Source organism: Copadichromis virginalis, linkage group LG7 (genome assembly GCF_057382275.1).
Source record: "Copadichromis virginalis isolate Kocher_CV1m ecotype Utaka linkage group LG7, C_Virginalis_male_GT1.1, whole genome shotgun sequence".
NCBI classification, from domain to species: domain Eukaryota; kingdom Metazoa; phylum Chordata; class Actinopteri; order Cichliformes; family Cichlidae; genus Copadichromis; species Copadichromis virginalis.
In genome coordinates this window covers 33306641-33331276 of record NC_140624.1, presented here as the reverse complement: position 1 = coordinate 33331276, position 24636 = coordinate 33306641, and the positions used below count along the sequence as shown (strand labels likewise).

Here is a 24636-nt window from a genome sequence, read left to right as displayed (position 1 = left end):
TGTTTAAACATACCTGACAGATGATCAGTGCAAACAGGTTGCACTGAGCCCAATTTTGAGTGTCATGGTGAAGGCTGTGAATATTTATGTACATGTTACACTTTTGTTTTTTATTTTTAATAATTTTGCAAGAATTGGAAGTTTTTGATCACTTTGACATTACGGGGTATTGTCTGCCCCCGTCTGGTATTGAGGCGAGGTGAATGTGTGAAGGTGGAACAGGTGAGGCTCTATGAATACTTTCTAGATGCACCGTATATTCACTTTTACAGTCTGCAACTCACTTTACAGAAAACGGTTCCAGTTAAAATGTCTTGATGCATGCTCAGTCATCCAGGTAAGTAGATCCCAAGAGGTTGATTCTGTTCATCTGGATGTAGTGTTTTCAGTAGGAGAAACGTTTTTTGATCAGTGGTTGTTGATCAGTGGTCATGACACCTCACAGCCCATTGTTCCTTCAGTGGTGCTGGTTTCAGTCATTATGCAAATGTACTGTTTATTAGGTTGGGGAAACCTGCAGTCAGCTGAGACTGAAGAAGACACTTGGATGAGTGACAAAATGTTTCTCCCACAGAAAATGCTACGTCCAGATGAACAGAATCAACCTTTTGGGAGTTCCAGTTAAAACGGAAACGCTGCACAATCCTGATTTGAATTCACATTGACTTTAAGTTAACTTACTTACAGTTACATTCTGTATTTTAAAAACATAATTATGTAAATTATGTGAAACTGCACATTCTCCCTGTCTTGCACACAGACACACACAGGGTGATTGGATTACCGTGGTGTGTGTGTTATAAGAGGCAGATTTTTACTGTTAATCATGAAGGGTATTAGCTCTAATAATGAGTTGACTAAATAGTCTCTGAATGGCAAGTAATAACATTAAGTGTGATTGCATGTGAGCAGGCACGTGTGCATGTGCGCGCGTGGGATAAGTCGGCGTGGTACTAAACCTCCCAATTAACCAGAAATATTTGATCTGCATTCATCATGCCTGACCTGACGTGCGCGCGCACACACATACACACACACACACACACCTAAGAGTGTGTTTGCATTGAAGTGTATTAGCACTCTGCATTAGAAAGGGGAAAAAAAAAAAAACCCAGAGGAAGTAAAAATCCTTGAATTTCAGTGATGTTCACAGATGAGCTGCTTCATATATCGTGAGGGAGAAAGATATTTTTGTGTGTTTTCGATTGGTTTAACAACATTATCATAATTAATCAGATAACGCTGACATTATTGGTGTAGCAATTACCATTGCAGTTATCTGTCGCCCGCTGCTTGTTATTGTCCTTTCATTGTTTCTCTAATCATGACCATCACCATCATCCTTTATATGATAATTAGTAATATCAACAATTAATTTACTCTACGTCAGATTTAATTAATTTGTCCTCAACCCTGATCTGGCCCAGTGGTGTGAAACATTTTATCTGACTGTGTCAACGCTGTAATTGTCTTCAGTTATAATTAAAGGCCGCTGTTCCTTTAGATTTTCCTTTTAGCTAACAAATATGGAGAAAAGACCAAAACCAACCACGTGACGTCGTCTGGTGTCCTGGTCTGTTGCACTCAGCTTAAATAGCTGGCAACTTTTTAGAATTTACAAAAGGGGAAGTGCATTTTCTGGGGACTATTTAACAGCTGGATTAATATACTTCACTCTTAGAAGGGATGTGTTAAAATTGACACATCATGTGTTAAATTTTAACACATGTGCTGCATCAGATTAGGGACAACACATGATGTGTCAGTTTTAACACAATTAATGTGTCTGCTCCTTTAACACATCTTCTGTGTTAAAAAATGTAAACACAAAGATGTGTTATTTTGACACAAAGATGTGTTAAAATGTGTACATTTCAATTTTTTTTAAAAAAGGAGAAAAAAGATGGGTATATATTATACATTTATTGAATTCCATTTTTTATTTGGCATATTATAAATCATTACAAAATGAATGAACAACAGCTGTCAGAATCTTTTCAATTAAAATGCTTTAAATTCAATTTTAGCCAAAGCTATATCACAATTTTTACTTTACAAAATCAAACAAAATTCATATCTGACTAGCTTTCTATCTCTCTAGATCATTAAAATGTCAAAAAAATTTGAAAAAAGGGCAATCATATATATGATTGCCCTTTTTTCAATTTTTCAATTTTTTCAATATATATATATAATGTTCTGATATAATCCAGACAATACATGAATTAAAATTTTTAAAGGTAACAATTGTCATCTTCAACAAATTGTCAACATTTAACAAATGTGCAGTTGCATGCAAACAGAAAAACATACATTTTGGCGAATATAGCATCCAGGTTATACAATTTTGTACCTTGGGTTTAAATACGAAAATCAAAAATTTCAGCCAATCAGTTCATATTGTCTGACCTTTCCACTGCATAGGCATAAAAATGGTCAGTCCTGATAAGCAGTGTATTTGACAAAGATGCCAAATGAGGTTTCTCACCTCTGTGAACAGAGACTCTCTACATTTTGGACAGGTGAACATTTTACTTGCATCCTTTAATCTGTGCAATCAGCTCCAGTACTTTGGTTTTCCTTTGGGTGGACAGCGGCAGGTCATAGACAAACTCAAAGAAGGTGAAGACGGAGCCAAGTGGTGCTGGATAGGACAAGTTACATACCCAGTACAGTTTGAAAAGCTTATCCACAGCACACGTCAGGCCATCATTCAGAGAAATGGTTACTCTGTCATTCTTAGCAACAATGATGTACTGCCTGGTTGCCCTCTTTAGATCACCGATGCATATCAGCTGGGGTTGGTGTGTTGTGGATGATGCTTCAGGATCACTGCAAAGCGATGCAATACTTGTTCCAGGCTTGGAGATGGGGAAGATAAAGATAGTATTCAGTGAGGTGTAGACAAATGCTTTCCTCAGGTAAATACCGTGAGAACTTTACTGAATACATACCAGTGCAAAAAAGGCTGCAACGACTGGCACCAACTGGTGGGAGTAGGTGTGTTAACACATGGCGGGGGGGGTTCTTGTTTCCAGGGCAGCTACTGATTTGAGCTTCGGAATGATACTGGCTTCCCATTTTCGCAAAAAGAGGTCCACCTTTCCTCCTGTAAGATTGCCAAACTCCAAGTCCAGCCTACGGAAATAAAAGAAGTGTTTAAGTTTAAAATGAAGCATTAAATACATTAAATCAAAAGTACATTCTGTCCATTTGGTAGCTGTATGGCTAAAATCAAACTTTACAGTATCACATTTCTGTTACCCATTCCACATCAAGCTTACCTACACAGTGAAACAACAATTTACTTGGAGTGGTATTTGAATACAAGTCCATTATTCCTTAATTTTAGCTATGATTTGGGTCCCATCAGACCCTGAGAAAAAATTAGGACTTTTTAGCTGATGTTCAACTTTCTAGCAGACAATTTCTTATGTTGTCTGTCTGCGGTTTGTCCTGTAGAGCTTTTTTGTTGAAAATAGTGCTGCTGAAAGCAGAGTTTCATACAGATTTAGGTGATTTTTTGTAGGGTTTTCACTTCCACGAGCAGCACTTTCTGCATTGTCATTTGATGTCCCTACTATTAGATAGTCATTTGGTGGTACGACTAAGATTTTGGACCATGTGAAAAGTGATGCTCATTGTAATCAGTGCGCAGGGAGTAATGATCAAACTCTGAAGTTATAAAACTTTCAAAATATTCACTAGGAGCTCATAAACATACCTCCAATGTATCGACTCCTGTTACATACTTTGTATGCAAAACACAACTGAGTGGAGAAGGAGTACATAAACCATTACCAGAGAACCAAGCAACTTACCAGACTTGGCATGTCCAAAAACCGTGGGTACTCTCAGAATATTCCAGGCTCTGAGACTGGTGTATGTTTCCTCCATGCCTGACATGATAATTGGAAGGTTCTCAGCTGAGGGCCGCAATAACTTGGGTGACCCACTCATCTGTGCTGCTGGTATTCCCATCCTCTCGCCTGAGCTTCTTGTCTTCACCACAGTCATCTGTCACTTTTCGCTTCTTATAATGTCTCTGCCCCTGGTCGAGATTCCGTCTAAGGTTGCGCAGTTTAGTCTCTAGGAATCCACAATGAGAGACTGGATCATAATAATGCTCCTGAGGAAGAAAGGACAGAGGTATATGGGTAACAGCTGAGCAATTTTAACTGAGAAAAAAAGCTCTAATAAATAATTAGATAAAGGTTAAACGATACACAGTAAGTGGGAACAAGTGCAATTTACAGTATGTAGTGGAATTTACATTATTAAAATGCTAAATTTACTTACAAATCCTTCCCCCTGTCCTGCCACTTAAGGGTGGAAAAGTGGTGAGGATGCTTTTTGCTACAGTTAGCTTCTCTGCACTAAGAGGGTAACTGGAAAACAAAGGTAAACTTTTTTACTTCTGTGCACTTCAACATTTTTAAAGGAAAACATTCAATGCAAAATTTTAACAAAGTACAGTAAAGTGCTATACTTACTAACCACACCTCTCCACCAAATCCCCAATGCAAGTCTTCACAAGGAGCCTCCTCGATGGCACCGACAGGTTTCATACTCCTTAAGAATCTGTGGGGCTTTCCTGAGTGACTTCAGGGGTTGACTTTGTTCTTCTGTGGTAATGGTAGACTGTGTAAAGGCAACACCAGACACTTTACCTCTCTGCAATAATCTTCAAAGTCATGACAGCAAATTTCCACAGAGCATAAAAGCACGAGTTTACTCAAAAAGCTGCAGCAGAAGAAGGCGGTTTCTTAACTACGTGATTATAACGCAATGACTAAAAGAAATTCTGAATAATAAATAAATTGATTTTATCTTCTAGTTGCTACTTGGTGAATAAATCTGATCCTGACTAATAGTGATGTCTGATGTCTGTGGCACTGCTGACAATAAGAATTTTTTTTTTTTACAAATTTCTTTCTCATCTATAAAAGTGGTTACAAGGACTTTGACAGATTCTAAGTTGTCATATGTGTGCTGAAAAAATGAAACACATGGCTAAATAAGTAAGATAATTTGCATGGTCAAGTTGCTGTTGTTTGCTTTTTTAAATAACACTGACTATTACTTCCTCAGAAGTTCTGCATAAAAAAGAAACTATATCAGAGCATGTTTCCAGCAATAAGCCTTAACAAAGAATGTGCACATACTTTAGTTAATCATACTAGATGCAAAAACTGCTTTAACTGCTTGAAAAAATAATCATCTCTGTCAATATGAGGTATATTTCATGTTAAAGTTACTCAGTCTTTATTCCTATTCTCTGCTAGTAAACGAATGGTCGCGGTGATAACTACATTTGCTATATTCAGAGCTAAGGACAATATTGTCATTTTACTCAACACTGCTACGGTTAGGTGCTGACTCTGGCGTTGCTCATAGACAACATAATGCCTGTCGGAGCCGCTAGCCAACTACCACACTGGTTCTAAGAGCAATTTCTGAATACTCTAATACATAAATAAAGTAAATAGATAAATACATGAATAAAGTAATACATAAAAATACTACCAAAACACATTAACTCTAATGGAGTATGGCACGAAATCCAAGAACTAATAATAAAATTAAGAGTAGGATATGTTAGCAAGACTGTTACATTAAGGTTAGCTAGGTATAGTTAAGCAGTAATTAACTTAAACTCTAAACTCCTACATAACTCCTATATTTTATATAAATTCACATTCTTCCAGAAACCCGGCATATTTTCAGTACATTAAGATAAACTGGTAAATGATACTTACTGTAAGGTCTGACAACATACTAGGCGACGTAACCTCCATCTTTGTCTCCTTTGTCTCAGTGGCGCGAAAGATAGCGCCCCCTTCCCGCCGCCGGTATGTCATGTTGCTGGGCAGAATTTGTTTCAATTTTAAGCATGTGTGTTCTTACTCATTTCATTTTCTACTTTTGCTTCAATTATATTCACATGTTACGGTCAAAATTAAGCCTGTTCTTTGTGGATACTTATGCTTATAGTATAGCCATGGCCATTAATTGGTATGCCATACATATTGAGAAATAAAAAATTAATCCTCTTTCAGAATTTTAGTACACCATACACACCTTGGTCCACATTACATTATAAAATGTTTTATTTGTTGAAAGTAATGAGGAAAGGATTAAGGAAAACAAACAATAACTAAACATTTTATTTATTCAGTTAATATAGTTATAATACATTGTTAATCTACAATTTATTTCACTAAACACAGGGCTAGCATCAAATTACTGAGCTGCTAATTTTAGGTCCTGTTGTTAGATTCTGAAAATAACACACAAAATGTGTTAAACTGTGCAACACATCAAGTGTGTTAAGCGTTTTACACATTTTTTCAATGTTTACACATTTTCTTACACATGTTATGTTAAAATTTACACAAAATGTGTTAATAGTGTAACAACACATTTTTTGTGTCATTTTTTAACACATCCTTTCTAAGAGTGTTGGAACTTTTTCAGAGTTGTATATATAAAGTTATTATAGCAAGCGAAACTCAAGATTAAGATTAAGATATTCATTTCATACTTTTATAGATTAGTCTGTACCAATGTGACAAACTGTCCAGCCCACTGGTGGTTAAAGTGGATGTGTTGTGTTTTCTCCTTTTTACAATAAATATACAGTTTATGTGGTGGATGTGCCTATTACTGTAATCGTGGCCAATGTTTAAAATAACGAGGATTAGAAATCCCTGTCAGCCCTTTTATTGATCCCATTGTATTCTTGGCTATATATGATATACTTAATATGATTATCTCAGGCACAGAAATCAGGCTGTAAGCACAGAAGCACCGCCCACCTCGTGTTCAAACCTTTGGCTTGTGAGGGTCAGCCAATCAGAAGAAAGATGGCTTAAACTGAATAATGGTTTGTTTCAGACAGAATACGAAAGAAGCAACTGTACCAAGGGTAAATAAAAGATAAATGAAGAATACTTTGAAATGTCTTTGATGCAAAGCTACTATAAAAGAGTAGCATGTTTTTCTAGTCCAAGGAAAAACATAGCGCTGGAGGTTAAGCATAGTAATGTTGTTTATGGTGAACAATAACACTGTTTTCAGTGTTTTCTCTCACATGCAGCACACAACAGGAAACATTAGGCTCAGATATGTTCTCACTATTGGAAATCCTTTGTTTGGGTTTAGGATGCTGATAGAGTTTAAATGAGACAGGGCACATGTCGCCAACTTGCTCACTGTGAATAACACATGGACTCAGACATACATTATACATATTTTGTGCAAGAAAGCTGGTGGGTCTGTGTTTGACATTGCAAATGGATATTCAAGGCTTTTGTGTGTGTAAAATCTGCCTAATCAGGACTCTAAATTAGGGTAGAAGTATCAGCCTTTCAACAAGAAGTCAAGAAAAACTAACTTTATAAAGTCTTTTTCACATTTTTTACACACTATGGAAGCAATAAACACAACAGAAGATTTTAAAGATATGTTCAGAAGAACTTTTTGTGTGTTCAGTGCAGAGCTTTAGAGAATTTTCTTTGGTCTGAAACAGAAGCATTTAGATATGTTTTGAGTTTCCAGTTAGAATTCTGCATCCTGTGAAATGTAGGAAATCATTAAAGAACACAATGTGTGTGTCCAGATGGACATGCAGGAACTTTCCGTCGTCCCATTTACAAACCGTCCACCTTGTTTGTCCTGATAAAGCTGGACGTTAAATCCGTTGCCTCCCTTTTTTCCATTGGCGGGAATAGCTTGTTTCGCCCGGCGACCGGGTGGTGATGGATGATGATTGGACGGCCGGATCAGGGTTTGCCGTGTATTTCCATACATCATCTGACTCTCTCTCTCTGCCCCCGACGATCTGCACCTGCGCCGCCGCGCTTCCCCCGAAAATACCTCTGATTAATGTCCGGAGCCGGAGAGGGGAGCAGAGCTGGGAGATGCTGTGGTATTAATTAAACCAAACCCAACACCCACACCCCTGTCATAACATAGGCTACATGTGAAGGAGGAAAAGATGGAAGGAAGGAAATGTCAAAACAGACATTTTTGGAGGAAAATGACGCGAGAAAGATATAATGAAGGAGGAAATGTGAAGGAGGAAAAGATGGAAGGAAGGAAATGTCAAAACAGACATTTTTGGAGGAAAATGACGCGAGAAAGATATAATGAAAAAGTCAAAAGTGGAAATGAGAAGAGAGCACATTTGGAGACGAGAAAGGAAGAAATGAAAAAGACTGACAGAATGAAAAAGAAGGATGAATCAGAGAGGTACGGGGAACAGGAGAGAGAGAGGGAAAAAGAAAGGAAAATGAAGTAATGGAGCAGAAGATAAGGAAGAAGGATGAAAGAGAAATTAGATATGTGAGCATGCAAAGACATAAGAGGATAAGTGGGGGAGGTACATGGAGATGGAAGTATGAATGCTGTTTAGCAGAGTTTGAAGTTCTTCTGTCAGTAAAGACATGGACCTTCTACTATAATCTTGTTGTTCAGATACCTTTCCCCGTCTGATTGCTTAAATTTTATTCACACTATCAAATACAACAAAAAACTGATAACTGAGAAATGATTGTCTGTCTGTAGGAGCCACGAAAGGGCACAACAGGGTTTGTTTTTCCAGATGAGCAGTTGTCATATTTTGAATGAAATTTAGCAGTGTTTCCCCTGCCATGACTTTGTCTCCAATCCAAAACTATGTCTTAATCCAGGGGTGGGCAATTGATGCTGACCAGAATTCAGTTCATCTTATTGGTGCTGCCCTCCACAACAGTCCCAGTTTCTCATATAGTCCCATAGGAAAATTAATTGCGCAAATTAATTTCCCACCTCTTTCTTAATCTCTTAACAACTACCAGTTCCCTGATGATCTCTTTAGGGGCAGAGGGAGAATTAGGTTATCCCCTAAAGAAGTGTAAGGAACTCCATGCAACCCAAAACAGTTCATTGTCCTTTTGTACAGAGCCTGTCAAAGGTTTCAACTTTGAAAACAATGCATCATTCCAAAAGTCTAATATCACACTGGTTCCCACAAAGGTAACTGGACATTTTTTTGTTTAGTTTTTATTTCATGTCTTTGGTTTTTTTTTAAAAACCTGCAAACAACAATCTGGCCATTCTGAAAAGCCACATTTTGAAGCTTCAGTATTAGTGTTTGGTCACCAACACGTTTACTGCCAGAACTTTATATGGATGATAAGTTTGGCTAATAAGCTATTAAACAGCTAACTATGGGTGCAAGGCAGAGACTGACTGATTAGCACTAAGTATTGGTCTGGTAAAATACTACAACACCAAACATTATATTCTGTACCACTGTTGCTTTGTATATGACAAAGTAACAAATTCCTTGTTCCTGTACAAACTTGGCAATAAAACTGATTCTGCTTCCAGGATGGTCTGTACCTCATAGCAAACCGCAATATTAGTCAAACAATTTATTTTTAAAAATGAAGGCTCCAGCAGCACACACACAGTGAAAAGGACTAGGACCAGTGACTCAAGGTGGTAACAGCAAGGTGGATAATGAAGGGCAATAATATCCATAGAGGCCAGATTTTTTTTGTTTTGTACCAGACTGTAAGCATCCTTTTAATACTGTAAAGTTGGGTATTTTAACACAGTGCCACTCAAGCCTGACTCAATGACACCTTGAGAAACTGCTTCTTTGGAGGTTGCACATTGGTGTGTCATTATGCATCTTGAAACTGTCTAAACTATCTTGTAATTTAATGATTGCCAGCCGCACAGCAAATATGAGTTGCAAGAAATATCCTGGGCTCCACTGACTCGGCACTGATGGTTTTAATTGGTCAAAACACTTTTTTTTTAGTCCTATTACAAAAATACAGAATATATGTGTATATATAGAAGTACATATATAGAAGTACATGGTCAGTAGCTGGTCAACCTGGAAAAACACATTTAATCAGCTGCAGGTTATGATATAGAATAAAGTTGTCTGCAGAAGGTCGTCTTTAGGCAGTAATGTGGAATTTCCGTTTTTCCTTTTTAATTGTGGAAGTTTTGAAAGTTCAAAGTAAGCATTGATATCACATCAATCAGATTCATAGTTTCAGGGCCACGCTAACCTGCAAGCTCTGTGTCTCTTGAAAGCAAAAATTAGGAAAAGAAAATGCAAACAAAATGTTTTTGTCAGTGAAAGGCATTTCTAACTTTTTGAAGGACAGCAGCCACGCTCTGCCTTTAACCTCTGAAACAATGCAAATATTAATCCTTGAAATAATGAGATAATATATCATCTTATTAAAAGCTGAAAAGATAATCTGAAATGAAAACAAGTGGAAATGCTGAAAAAAAAACCCAAGAAAAAAACGCTCCTCTTTGCAGTTTACACCTAGCAGCCACTGTTTACAGCAAACACATTTATTTTTCAGCGGCATTATTTAAAAATGCAAATAGATGCAATTACACTTGCCTTGTTTATCAGCAGTTATTACCAGTATTTTGGCGTCGCCGCACTGAAGAGGATCTGTATTTCAAAGCGTTCGCCGTCGGCCACTAGCAAACTCAGATAACGTGTTTCCCCCCCTCGCAGATGTAATTACAAAAGTATTTGGTGGAAAACAACTCTGGTCCCACGACCCCCACAAATATACACACAGACACACACCATTATACGTATATATATAGATACATTTAGAAACACATACACACATCCCAATTCCCTAACAGCAGCTCTAAAAATAGCCCTGCTCTCACAGATAAAGATCAGTTGATGGATTCATGGTGAAGCCGTTATTACTGGGATTAATAATAATTTGCTGTTCATGCCCAAGCACGAGGTAATATTTAAAACTAAGTGCGTGTGCATTAATCCAGTTATCATGCTCATCAATTTTATATTTTTTTATGTTGGTCTTCATGGAGAATTTCAGGTCATCGTCATATGGGGTGTTTTGGGTTTGTTTTTTTTAATGTAGACATTTAATCCACCATCTTATAGAAACAAAGGTTTCTAAACTGAGAAAAAGTTTCATGAAAATAGAAGAAACACAGCAAGAAAAGAAAAAAAGCCTATATAAAACTTGAAACTTTGCAAAGAGTGATGAGTCATGATTGAGCAAAGGTGATACAACACTAGGTGGGACTGGTAATCAGGAAGGCGGGGAAGTAAAATGAAGGCTTTGTCCAAATTCAGGGCCTGCATCCTTTGAAGGACCTGGCCTACCCGAGTCCATTTCCTCACCACAGTTCACGGGCCAGATATTTGGTGAAGCTTCTGCTCAGTTTAACCTAAAACGTTTTAGTACTTTTGGCTTCACACCGCCAAACAGACCCTGCTTCAACAGAAAACTAAACTAACTAACCAAAGCTTGTATGATCCGAGCTACGTTAATTGGCGATATCACTAACGTCATGTAATTTAGCCGAAGGTTAGCTAAGTTTAACTTTTTAAGACTTTTCATTATGCTAACATTTGTTCTGCTGGATATTTTTAGTAAGATTAAAAACCCAGTACTTACTTTTAAAAGTTTATTTCTGGACCGCTTTGCTTCGACAGTCTGCCATTTTTCCCAAAATATTGTCTTCAACCTCTGATTGCCAATGAATGCTGGGACATGATGGGCCACAAAAGATACACCCAACCCGTCCTTCTGATCAAGGGAAAAGGAGGACGCATTTGTCGGCCGCATTTGGAGGAGCCTTCGACTATAGACAGCCTTCTTCACTTCACTCTCAGAAGGAGAGTGTAAGGAAACATAACTGGAATGAAAGAGGATGACTACTGTCAACACACAGCAGGAAATTATCTAAAAAGAAACTTCAAACCCTGAAAAATACAAGAAATCATTGTAAATATTACCTTAACTGTTAAATGTGTGCAAATATCAGTCCATTTTCTCAACTGTTTATCCGGTTCAGGCTGGGAGTGATGGGGCAACTGAGCCTTTCACAGCTGTTCAGCTCAGTCTTGAAAAAAAGTGAAATAGTCAAGAAAAAGTTCTCATTTTCAGTGAGAACTGTCAGCGTGTGTGTTTGTGTGTGTGTGTGTCAGTGAGCATGCGTTTGTAAGTAATGTATTTCAGCAGGAAGGATATTTCATGTTAGAAGCACATAATTTGTTCAGAGAAAGCAGAGAGGTGTCATCACAGCGATCAAGAAAGCTTTAAAAAATGTGGCAACTGCTATTTTTTAACCTAAGCCACAAGCTTTTTCTACACCTAACCAAGTTGTTGTCAATGCTTAAACTGAAACAAGCAAAATGTTTTAATTACTTACCATGTTTAAAAGAAATTCAAATTATGTGTGAAAATCTTGACTTGTGACTTCTGCAACTCAAACCTTGGTATCAAAGGCAGCAATCTTTTTTGGACCTTTAAAAGTCAAAAATCAGTACATGTGTGAGCAGACCAAAGAAGAGTCTTGTTTAAGGCCACAAAGCATGCTGGGAAATTCTATGAAATTTGTGTCCAGAAACACAAATCGTTAGATTAACTGTTGCGACTATTTCACACACTGTTGGGTGAGAAGCAGGTTGCACCCTGGATGGGTCGGCGGACTGCAGCAGAGCATGTGCTTGTAAAGTTACTACAATCTTTAATAAATAACAACAGTTTTTAAAGTAAATTTAAAGATTTTTACTCTAGGTAAATGGATCGACAAATTTCTAGTCAGATTAGACAACTGAAACTATCATCAAAACAAATTAACACCGAAGCGCATTCAGTGCTTCATCGAAAAGATTTCTCATCTTTGATATTAAGCAGCTTAAAATAAGACATTTTTGCTTTCTTCAGTTTTACTTTAATCATTATATGAATTTACACATTGCAGTGAAGTTTCTCTATCAAAGACACATGTAATAAACGTGTTTAACTCTTCTTTATGGTCAATGTCACAACCTTTAATCTCTTGATTTGTGTGGCTGAATGGGAATTTATTTATTTATTTATTTTTGTGGGTGTGGGAGGTTGTGTGGTTGGTATCATGTGGGGGTGTATGTGAACATGAGTTTCCTTTTCATGAATGTCATGAAGCATTGAACGTTACTTTTTCACTTCCGGCTTGATTATGTTGCATCTTAAAAGGGCTTTATTAGACTGCCTGAGGAGGCAAACGCGACATGTCACAGTCCACTTTTACATCTTCTATCCCAAATCTTGTGATCAACAGTGATCTAAACCTCTACACAGATCAATAAACTTTGTTTGAAAAAGGAAAATGCCATCATATGTGCTTTAACACTGTTGTCACGTCAACATATAAAGTGTGAAGTGAAATTCATATGTTCATCATCCACCATCTGTGAGCATGTCAATCTGTCACACAAAAAGAGAACACACAACGAAAACTCACTCATAGACAGAATCAAACCTGACTCACTCACACACACCTGCCCACACACACACCTGCACACACACCTGCACACACATCTGCACACATGTGCATATGTGCATGCTAAAATGTCACAGACATGCACCATACACACATATGAGGGCACAGATGCACAGTGAAACATGTTTCATACACAAACACACGCACACTCACTCTCCTGCAGTGAAGGCGTGGCTGTGCAGATGTGTGTGTTGAATGCACAGGATGCGACGCCACACATGAGTGGTTGTCACGGCGTTTGGATGACAGATGTAGTACTCTGGTCTAGGCTCGGTTCCAGACACACACACACACACACACACACACACACACACACACACACACACACACACACACACACACACACACACAGCTAAAAGCCACTCTTCATTTATCAATAATTGGTTTTTAATTCCATTTGGCAGCCAGCAGCGCGAGTGGCAGAACAACGACAATAATTAGTCCATCAGAGAGAAAGAACAAGAGGAAGAAGAAGAGATGAAGGGGAAAGTTTCAGGGACAAAAGTGACAGTAACCCACCTGACCATCGATTGGATCAAAACAGTGAATGGGTGATATTCTTGTGCAGTTTATTTTATTTAATTTTTTGGAGATCAGGTCAGATTTTATGAAAAGGCTCTACTTCAGAGTTGACATTGACCGTTTTTCCCTTCCTGCTGAGACATATAGATAATCCTATGGCATTTATTGGCAGCTGAGCGCTCAACGGGAAATAAAAATTCACAATCTTCTGTCTCTTAGTGTACTGTACCTCCCTCTCACCCTGTGATAGTTGGGACAGGCTCTAACCCTCCATGAAGATGTATGGAAAAGTGAATGATCCATGATTATTCTAATTGTAGGAAAGCGAGGTAGCTTAACATAATGTGACCTAAGTTAAAGATAAAGTATTCCTCTGCTTTTAATCATGAACTGATTTCCAAAGAAACTCCTTTTTCTGAAAATATATGCTGATTTAAAACTTTATTTTAAACTCTCACCAATACTTAAAAAAAAAGACAGAAAAAGAAACTAAAAAAACATTACGTGTGGCCTTATCACATCTTGCTGAAATAAGCAAAGCTTTCTCTGAGAAAGGCGTTGTCTGCCTGGCAGCATATGTTGCTCCATACCCTGTCTACACACCATTCAGCATTAGTGGTGCCCTCACAGATGTGCAAGTTGCCACGAACTGTTGAACTGTGCACTGAGTGCAAGCTGGATAGTCTCCTCTTTGACATGCATGTCTAATTTAGTGAAAAGTCATTCCAAATTTCCATTGGTCAGTCACATGAATGTTTTAATTTTCGTGAAATGATCTTAAAGGAGCTCAGACCCAACAGAGGTAGCGTCATTTCTGAATCGTGTTTATTTATTTATTTTTTATATGTTAAAATGTTCCATCACCGGGAGAGTTGTTGTTAATGTTATGTAGGGTAGATGCTGAGATCCCCCGCGTCTTTGCAACATTACTTACTTATTCTTAAATGGTATTTGGGTAAAGAACAAAGGGCGGCAAAAAGCAATCAAGTGTCAAAGCAAAGCATGTGTCATGATCTGGGGTCATTAGACCTGCTTTGCGTTTCTATCCTTGTTTATTGAAATATATTGTTTGACTCTGTGTTTGTTTCATGTTTCTATGTTTTCATGATTTTTCTCCCTTGGTGTATTGAACCCTATTCTTTAGTCTGTGTTGCTTTAGATTTTAATTCTTTCCTCGGCATCCTATCTTCTTATCCTTCCTTATTTAGCTGATTCATGTGTCTGTTTTCCCAGTTAGTTATCTCACTTCCTGTTTTATTTTGTGAATCCTTGTGCTTTGCTTTTTTTAGTTTTTCGTCACTTTCACATCTTCTGTGACTTAGTTCAGCTGTGTCTCATTCAGCCCAGCTGTCCCAGCTTCCTGTGTTTGTTCACCTAGCAATAGTGTTTCTCATTCCCGGCGTGTGTCTCCTTGTAGTTTTTAGTCTTCAGCGTTCCCTTTTTGGACTTATTGTTTATATTGTAGGTTTTTGCAAACAGGAAAATGATAAATGTCTCACTCTGAGATCATCTCTGGCTGCCTGAGAGTCTGCATTTGGGTCCTTCACACAACATGCAACAATCAACAACAATCTTTATTTATAGAGCACATTTAAAAGCCTTGGGCATACCAAAGTGCTTTACATAAAACAATAAAAAATAAAACAGTTCACACATTAACATCAAATACATAAAGGTAACGAATTATGTTCACAGATAAAAGCCACCAATAAGAGTAAACTGCAGCACATAGGTTATAGCAAGGTAAGACTGTACCACCATGATAAAAGACACTAATAATGGAACGATAGCAGAGAATTTAATACAATAGGTCACTGCAAGCAAGCCAGCATTTAACTGGTAGAAAAGGCAAGTTTAAAAAGATATGTTTTTAGCTGTGATTTAAAAGAATGAATAGAATCAGACGCCCGGATGCCAATCGGGAGATTGTTCCACAGCTCCGGTGCAACTAGAGCAAACGATCGATCACCTCTAGATGCAGTATGCATACGCTTCAGACTGAATGACATCAAGGCCCTAATCCTAATCACTTTTTATTATTTTCAGTTAAATATTGCACTTAAACGATTTGCAAATGATTGCTTTTATTTACACTTTACACACCCTCCTTTACCACCCTTTTCAGAAATGGATAAGATCTATTTAGTTTAAACTATTTGGCAACAAAGCTAAGTTTTTGCACCAAAAACTAAACCAACCAGAGATGACCTCAGCTTAACCCAGCAGTCACTATAATGATGTCACATAATCAGAGGCAAACTATGCGAGGCTTTAATCCTCCACAGAGACGATTCCAGATTGTTCCTCTGCTCTGGCCTCAGTTCATTACATTTGATTAACTCTATAGATTAAATTCTAATTAATTTCATGAGTAGAAGTGGAGCTGCAGAAAGCAGCTCTGATCAGAGTGACCTCTCACCTTTTGATTTGCAGAACAGCAGATTGTGGACAGCGATCAGCCAGCGGGTCATGACCTTATTTAGAGCAGGCAAACTGCAGAGGACATAAAATAAATAAAACATGATTTTTTTAATTGCTAAGATGTTTTTCATGAATTAATTTCTGGATTCAAAAACACACACATGCACAGCGTCAGTGCTCTTCGGCATGACACACACAGCACAGCAATAAGAGCGAGATGAATGAGACATGATTTAAAAAACCTGCTTATTCAAAAAAGAACTGTAAACGTTGACCCTTTAATTTAATACAAATATGATAACCAGCAGTGTAAAACATAATAAAATAGAAAGAATTTACTGTTTTTCTGATAACAAAATAATGTCGTATGCTTTTTATTTTTTTAATTTGACTAAAACTGAATATCAACGAACACACGTATCTCAGTATCAATAAACCATCAACAAATGATAAAGGGAAACTAAACATAAATATTAGGCTTGGTGCTTTAATGTGTAGTACTTAACTATATCATTTAATAATAGGTTTTTATATTTTTGATTATTGGACTGTACCACCAGCCCCCCCACCTGCCCTCATTGCTCCCAAAAGAGTTGACAGGAAGGTTGGTGGTGCAGGACAGAGCAGCACTTGCCCCTCCCTAATTACCACCGCCTAATTACCCAGAGCAGAGGGCGCAAACCCCCAACTGATGACAGACCTTTTCCTCACAGCAAAAAAGGACAAAAAAAGATGTTCATTAAAATTTGATAACACATTTCACCAAAATCAGATTCAATTCTGTCTAATAAAACAAAACAAAAACATCTGTGTTTAAATTGAGGCCACATTACTGTGAACCTCACCTGCATGGGCAGATTTACACAGGAATTTATATATATATTTCTGAGTGTGTGTGCACTGGATGGGAAGTCCTTTCATAGATGCAGGGCCAGATCTTCGCGGTGAGCACAGCCCTTCCCTCCTTCTCAAATTCCACTTTCTCTCTGCTACTTCTTTTAGTTCATTCATCCATCCAGTCATTGTGTTTTCATTTGATTTGTTTTCTCACTTTTAAAGACGACATAGACAAATTTATAAAAAAGCTGTAACTTGATAAATGCACACACAGCCATGCTGCTACATTTGTCAGACTGCAGGTGCAGCTTGCTGCTCTGGAGGAAGGTGTGTGTGTGTGTGTGTGTGTGTGTGTGTGTGTGTGTGTGTGTGTGTGTGTGTGCACATGTATGTGCACGTGTGTTCACCTCTGACCTCCAGCTGCTGTCACATTAACACCACATGTTAGACATGTTAGATGCGATGAAAACACAATTGCACAGATTAAATGTAAGACTTCTTAGTGAAATAGGTAATGCCCTTCTACCAAGTTTGCAAATATCACACCCAAAAGGCTTCTTTTCTCCACCGCTCTATAATCTAATGTGTTTTTGAATTTAAAATTTAGATTGAATCTGTTAAAGTAAAAAGAAATATAGTCATACTCCACCAAGAATAGTCCACCCCACGTCTATGGCAAAACATACAAATTCAGCTGTAAACAGTATTTCTTTACTCATGTTTCCTACTGTTGCCAGTTATTCTGCAAAAAACATTTAAGGATCAAATATTTATTGGCCAGTCAAACTGTGCAAAGGCTTTTAGTCATGTTTGGTTTTGCACATACACTGTATATAAAAGATGGCTGTAACCACTGTCATTGCATTTATTGTGGTTAATTAAGTCTCTTTGTGAAGCCTGTAGTTGTTTCATGAGAGCAAACATGAGAAGCATAGAGTGGATCTAACGGAGAAACTGAGGCTCATACTGTAGCCACATCATCAATCACCTGGAAAATATCCTGCTTCATATATTGGACCAAAGGTGGGACTGTAATAAAAAAAAAAAGTAACATATAATTATGTAATTAAGACTTGAAACTAGCAAATAACACCCTAAACTTGTAAACAAAGTATTTACGGAAATCCTTAATCACAGGAGCAGCAACATTATTTTCTCATAGACTTTAGTACTACTAGACTTTTTTGTAACCAAATAAAATACCCCCCTGCTGGCCATTTTAAATAAAGCCACTTCCACATGGTTTTACAGCATCTTCACTGTTTTGGTTCAATCTCAAGCTGGTAAAGAAAATGAAACAGCTAGCAGAAAAAACCCTGCAAGTTATCTTAAAACTGGAGATAAGAAGCGAATGAATATCACACTTGCATCCATCCAGTGGACACAAGACAGAATCTTGAAACAAAAATGCAAAGGTGATCATCTTCCAGACTGTGCCCGCATGTAAAATTCTGCCAAAATAAGAACAGATAAAGGTTACAACAGAGCACATCTGAAAAAAAGAAACCTATGTGGAAAAGGTAATAAAATCTTTTAAAAACAAACAAATAAACAAAGGTCTGTATCAAAACATGGAAATGATTTGTAATACCTTTGCACCTTGCAGCGCCTCCCCTTCCATTAACTTCAACTATGGGTCTGATACTGTGATACATTAGGCTGAGGTTGTGGCTTTATGGAGGAAATGTAATGAAATGTAAACCTGCAGGTTTTGGGATAATCCATTTCCCATACAGTCAGCTGGTGAGAAAATATGCTCAGCTATCTGATCCCCCTCTTTCTCTTACACACACACATGTGCACACACACACACACACACACACACATACATATTGTAGGGGTGAGTTAAGGCAGCTGTTGTGGATTGAGTCATCCTCCTCCATTGTGGGAACAATTTCTTTCCAAATTAAACTTTCTACCATTACTTCATTCAGCTCAAGTCAAGAGACACGTTTATTGTCCACATGTGGCAAGGAAAAAACTCCATCCACAGCCTGGCTGAGAGTCAAACTGACCGGCCACAGGCTATTTCTTTACTGTGATGCTATACAGGGATCAGGGTTAAATTTTAAGGTCATACAAACAGCCACAGAGAAGAAAGGTGCTTAAAACATTTGATCGCCTTTAAGAAGTTGAGTAGCTTCTTGTTTCGCAGATATGCAACAGTTGTGGGATTTTTTCTTTCTACCACATCTTAGAAAAAGTCTAAGAAAATGATGAATCAGTGGATTAAATTTAGAAGAGTTTAAAAGTTAGGTAAAACAAACCCAGAGAGCTGCAGGTTGTGTTTGAAGTAACCACATTGGGGAAAGTTAGGGAAGCACTTGTTTGGCCACTTAAGGGTATTAGAGGTCCATTGGCACAAGATTAAAACCACTGACAGCTGAAAAACATTAATCATGGCTTCATAATGTGATTTTGTGCTGGGAAAAGGAAGTTACTGAGGCAAGTACCACACGCCTGAAACACAGATCAAGCGCGCACCACCCAACAGCGGTCACACAGGGCTGACCCTTCAATCAAACATCCATAGGATTTTCTGGATTTACCGAATAGCCACACCAGTTACAAAAAGGAACCCCTGTAAACGTCCTGGCATCAGAGAGCACAGGACACTTCACAACATCTTATGAAATATGCTCTGGTGGCACAAAGCGGGCCTTCTCAGTACAAGATGTGATCGCAAAGCTGGGAATGAACCCATAAATATCAAAGCCATACTTTATTTTAATTCAGCCAAACTCCCCAATGATCGTCTGCTCTAACAACTTCTGTCACCGCCACAATTTTTGAATTGCCCAGTCCTGTTCTGTCCCCTTGAATTTGATGTCTGACGTGTATAGAGGGTCTCGTCCAGTGTGTGTCCAGTCCTTCAACTTTACCTTTATTTTGGGAAAGTGGATGAACTCACAAGGAGGCAAATACCAGCAGAGCATCGCATTATAAAGTTATAATGTGGTGAGAAGGTGGAGAGCCAGTACTGTTGTTGTGTGATTAAAAAAATTCAGTGCTCGGTGTGCCAGCACGCAATGTTCAGGTTCAGTTCATGTTGTTTCCTGAGTGTTCTCCCTCAGAGCAGTGTGCTGACAGCCTCATCCTGCTGGAAAATTTCAAGCTTTGAGTATTATAAAAAATGTCAGGCATGCTGGTCACGCTGATACGCTGCCTTCAGAATTTGGACTCTTCTACTGGGTTGCCATTCTTATCACCAGCGATGACCCTCTACTTAAACTGGATGAGTTTGAAAGAGAAGTAGACATTTGCTCCCTGCACAAGTTTTTGGTTTGTGCTGTAAGTCTTTGGATCACATGTGAGAAGATTGTCTAGAACCTGAAATATTGGGCAGGTGGTTTTAATGTTCTGGCTGATCTGTGTATATTGAGCAGTTTTCCCAGAGCCAGTCAAGTCTTGGGTTGGATTCTTTAAGCAGTGTCACACAAAAGAAAGAGTGCCCACCAAAAAAAAGTGGGGTGACAAAGCCAGATGGGGTGGATGGATGGGTCTGCAAACCCTCTGAAGCAGCCATCAAAACAAAGGTCTTTCAACCCAAACCCTGATCTCCACTTTAACCTTTTTTTGTTGCTTTGTGCGAATCTTTCCGCAGAGAAACTATCAGCATGTAGAGAAGCAACAAATACACTTCTAACCAGAGTTAAATGTTTTGTTTTTATTGCATTCATGACCCAAGCTAAATGGAGATAAAGACATGCAGATGGATGGAAACACTCAGGAACAGACACTCGAGCAGACTGACAGGTTGAAACGCAGACAGGGGTCAGGAGGGCGAGACGGAGCCTTTAGCCATCAGCTCACCAGTTGAACAAACACCGTTAAATATTTACTCGGTTGCCATGAAAACGCACATTCTTCTAGTCCCAGTATTTTGACTTTTGGGTTTCCCTGTCTGGAAAACTTTGCTTCACTGAATGAAGGTATCGGTTTCAAGTGTGACCACCGGTGACGTTACTTTTTTTTTTTCCCTTCAGTCTGCAGCAGGTGTGTGAATGAATGTTGTCATCTGTAAGAAATGGTGGGTGGTGGAGCGGTGAGCATTCTGGCCTCTAGGGTCTGAACTAAAATTGAACTGCATTTCTAAAATTAAGCTGCTACAATTGCAACTTTTTGGCCATGTTCGTATCAGTTCTTGTGTCATTTTTTAAAATCCTTGCATAGAAAATAATAAGGCTCTTGCAAAGCCTGAAGGTGTGCGTTGTGGGCTCTGAGCTACATCAGCTATCACACAGTGAAGAGTGAGAATTATCCTGGTAGGCATTTAATGTGGCTTCTCGTGTGCTTAGATTATTTTTTTCAGTCATCTTTTTTACATTTTTTTTTATTTTACTTTGATTTTTGTTAACAAACAAGAAGGATAGAAGGATTTCTGCAAGAATCCACATATTAACACATATTAAAACAAATGCAAATTAAAATGTGTGATAACACAGGGTGTATCAAAAAGAAAGGCTTTATTTTCTAAAGTAATGGATACAGATGTGGTCAATTTTAAAACACACGGCTGAAAATGAAGTTTTACATAAAAAACTCATAATGTTTACAAATGTCCAACATGTTGCTCTGGACGCACAGCATACATACCTACTGGAAACCACGTGAGACTCGCTTTCTAATGGGACGTGTTTTGAACGACTGCAGAATTAAAGAACTTTTGAAATTAGATTATTTATTTATTTAAAAATTTTTTCAATACAGCATGTATAACTATAACAATAAATTTGGAATATCTCCAACAGGTGGATGTTTTGGTCCAGAGATCCCAAAACTTTGGCAAAAGTAAGGCGACTCTATTTCCGATGAGGCCTGCAGGTCACCTTAAACTCTGCCAGTGTGGGTAGGAGCCATTTAAAGCACTGAAGCACACATTGTTCAGGGTGTGTGCGTCGGCTGCAGCTGTCATCCTGCATGGTGCTGCACGCTGCAGCAGAGCACTGGCAGCTGCTGATTGGCAGCTCTAATGACATGCAACAGCATTCACACTGGAGAGGAAGAGGCTCCTATTTGGATGAATGCCAAAAGTTTTCCCTCCTCTTTTTTGTCTCCTTCTTCCTTCACTTTCTCCTTTGTTTCCATGACATCTATTTTGTAACTTCTTAATTTATCCACCTATGCTCCCTCTCTCATGTGCTTTTCTTTCTGCTCTCCAGAAATGATCTACTTCTTGTTTCTTTTATGTTTTCATCTCTCCTCACTTCATGGTGGCTGATTTTGATTTCCTAAAAACATTTCTTCTTGTGTTACTCTCTGAATTCCATCCTTGCACACATTTCTGTTTTTGGATTTCTCATTTTCCCCACCTTTCTTTTCCTCTTTCATTTCTGTTTTTTTTTCTGTTTTCCCCTCCTGGCTTTGTCCTCTCCTCCCCTTTTCAAGTGTGTGTGTGTGTGTCTGTGTGTGTCTGTGTGTGTATACTACTGACAGCTGCAGATCATTAGTTTAGCAGGTAGAAACCAATGCACACCAACCATTACATGCACACAAATACACACTGCAGCCAGACAGGCACCTGGCCTATTGCACATTGTGTGTGTGTGTGTGTGTGTGTGTGTGTGTAGGAATGAGAGTGCAGAGCTGAGGATGACAGAGATAAATATACGTTTTTAAAAAAAGATTTCAGATATGCTTATTTATAGTTGAGGCAAACACACATCTAGGCATGCTCAGACACACCGTAACCTCAGTGTAGTTCAGAGACCCAAAACAGGGTGAGATTAATGTTGCTACCTGCCACCAGAGACTGCTACAAATATCCCACCATGCTCATGATACACACACACACACACACACAGATACACAAACACAGTGCATCTGCTGACGTCTACATTTCCTTTATGGAATTTATGCTAAATATGCATATCTTAATTGCGTTATCTGAAATAATTAGCTGGTGTATTTTTCTTTCCCTCTCATCCATCCACAAGCTGAGCAAACAGCAGAACACTGCAGGGGGCGCGCTGCTAATCATTATCAGCTTTGCTGTACAATTACACAAACTGAGAGCCAGGGGCAGATAGGAGGGTCCGTGCTTTGCTTCAAGTCCTGCCTCTTGTGTAAAAATGCATTTGAATAAAAGTCAAAAAAATAAAATATAACGCCATCTGTGCATCTGCGCATTCAATCATTTGCAATTACTACATAAGAATTAAATGTTCGTGATATATATATGTATGTTATGTATGTATGTATGTATGTATGTATATATATATATATATATATATATATATATATATATATATATATATATATATATATATATGCATATGTATACATCTAAGAAGCAGAAAAGAGATGAAAGTAAGCCCTCTCTGTTGCATTTGGGCCTTTGGATAATTTAGCTGCTTGCTGCCTCTGAGGTGCTAGGAAATGGCCTAAATACATCACACACAATGACACCAATTAATCACACACACAGAGCTAATGGATATTTCTTTTTTTCCTTAAGTATTAAGAGTGTTCCCTCCTCCCCAAAGATGAAAAGGTCAGTATGATCGTTTCAGATTCCAAACACACTTCAGCATTTCCTAGAGGGCTAAATATACCTGCTGTGGCCTTCAGGGACATTCAGAAATCTGACCGCTGAAATGGAGACTGAATATGTTTATTCAATAAATGCTAATAAATAAATAAAAAAACAACAAGGTCCAAAGTGTTCCAAAAAAATAATTGGGTGCAGCACCCCAGTGGTTATTCACAGCACCTGGGAAAAAAACAGACAAAGCAAACAATGCCGAATGTTTGTCTTGTTCTTACTTATAGCTACGCTTTAGCTTTATTGACACAGATACACAGTGGACAGCAAAGAGGTGATTGAGACAGTAAACCCAGATGAAATAAATGATACTGGTTTTCAAAAGTTGACAACAAGCCAGTACGCTTAAAAATGTAGGAAAAACAATAGCTGTCATTACTGAAAGTATCCATGACCCGTGGCTAAGGGGCTGAAAAAGCAGACTGAATTCATAAAATGTTGTGGTATCAGGAAAAAGGAGCATATAAATAGACAAAGTGGTAATAACACAAGCATACTTTACTCATTACTCCCATTACTGCTATCTCTGGGACAACAGAAACAATATGAGGACTTGATTATGACACACCGCATCAGTTTGTCATGTTATCACCCACTTCTCTAAAAGCGCAACAAATCATTCTTTTTCCAAACTTAGGAATAATCTTCCACTTGATATCTGCATGTCAGAATCCACTGAATCGTTTAAATCACACTTAAAAACTCACCTGTTCAATCTAGCCTTCGAAGCAAATTAGTTCGGACCTCCCCCGGTCTGGATTTGTATTACACAACTGTAATTGTTACTGTAACCATTACAGTATATCTTCTTTTATTTGTCTATTGTTGTAAACCGCACTGCGGCATTTGTGTGAAGCACTTTGATGTACTGTGGTCTTTTTAAATGTGCTACTTAAATGTCATACTTCCATGTGCCGGGAGTCCAAAAGTTTGAGGAATTGCTGTAAACTTAAGCAGCTACTCCACTTCTT

The 24636-nt window shown here is 38.2% G+C and overlaps 1 pseudogene; it reads right to left on the bottom strand.

Annotated features, from left to right (window-relative positions):
• Nucleotides 1–2158: 2158 nt before the first annotated feature.
• LOC146705455 (uncharacterized) lies at nt 2159–5947 on the bottom strand (annotated as a pseudogene).
• Nucleotides 5948–24636: the final 18689 nt, after the last annotated feature.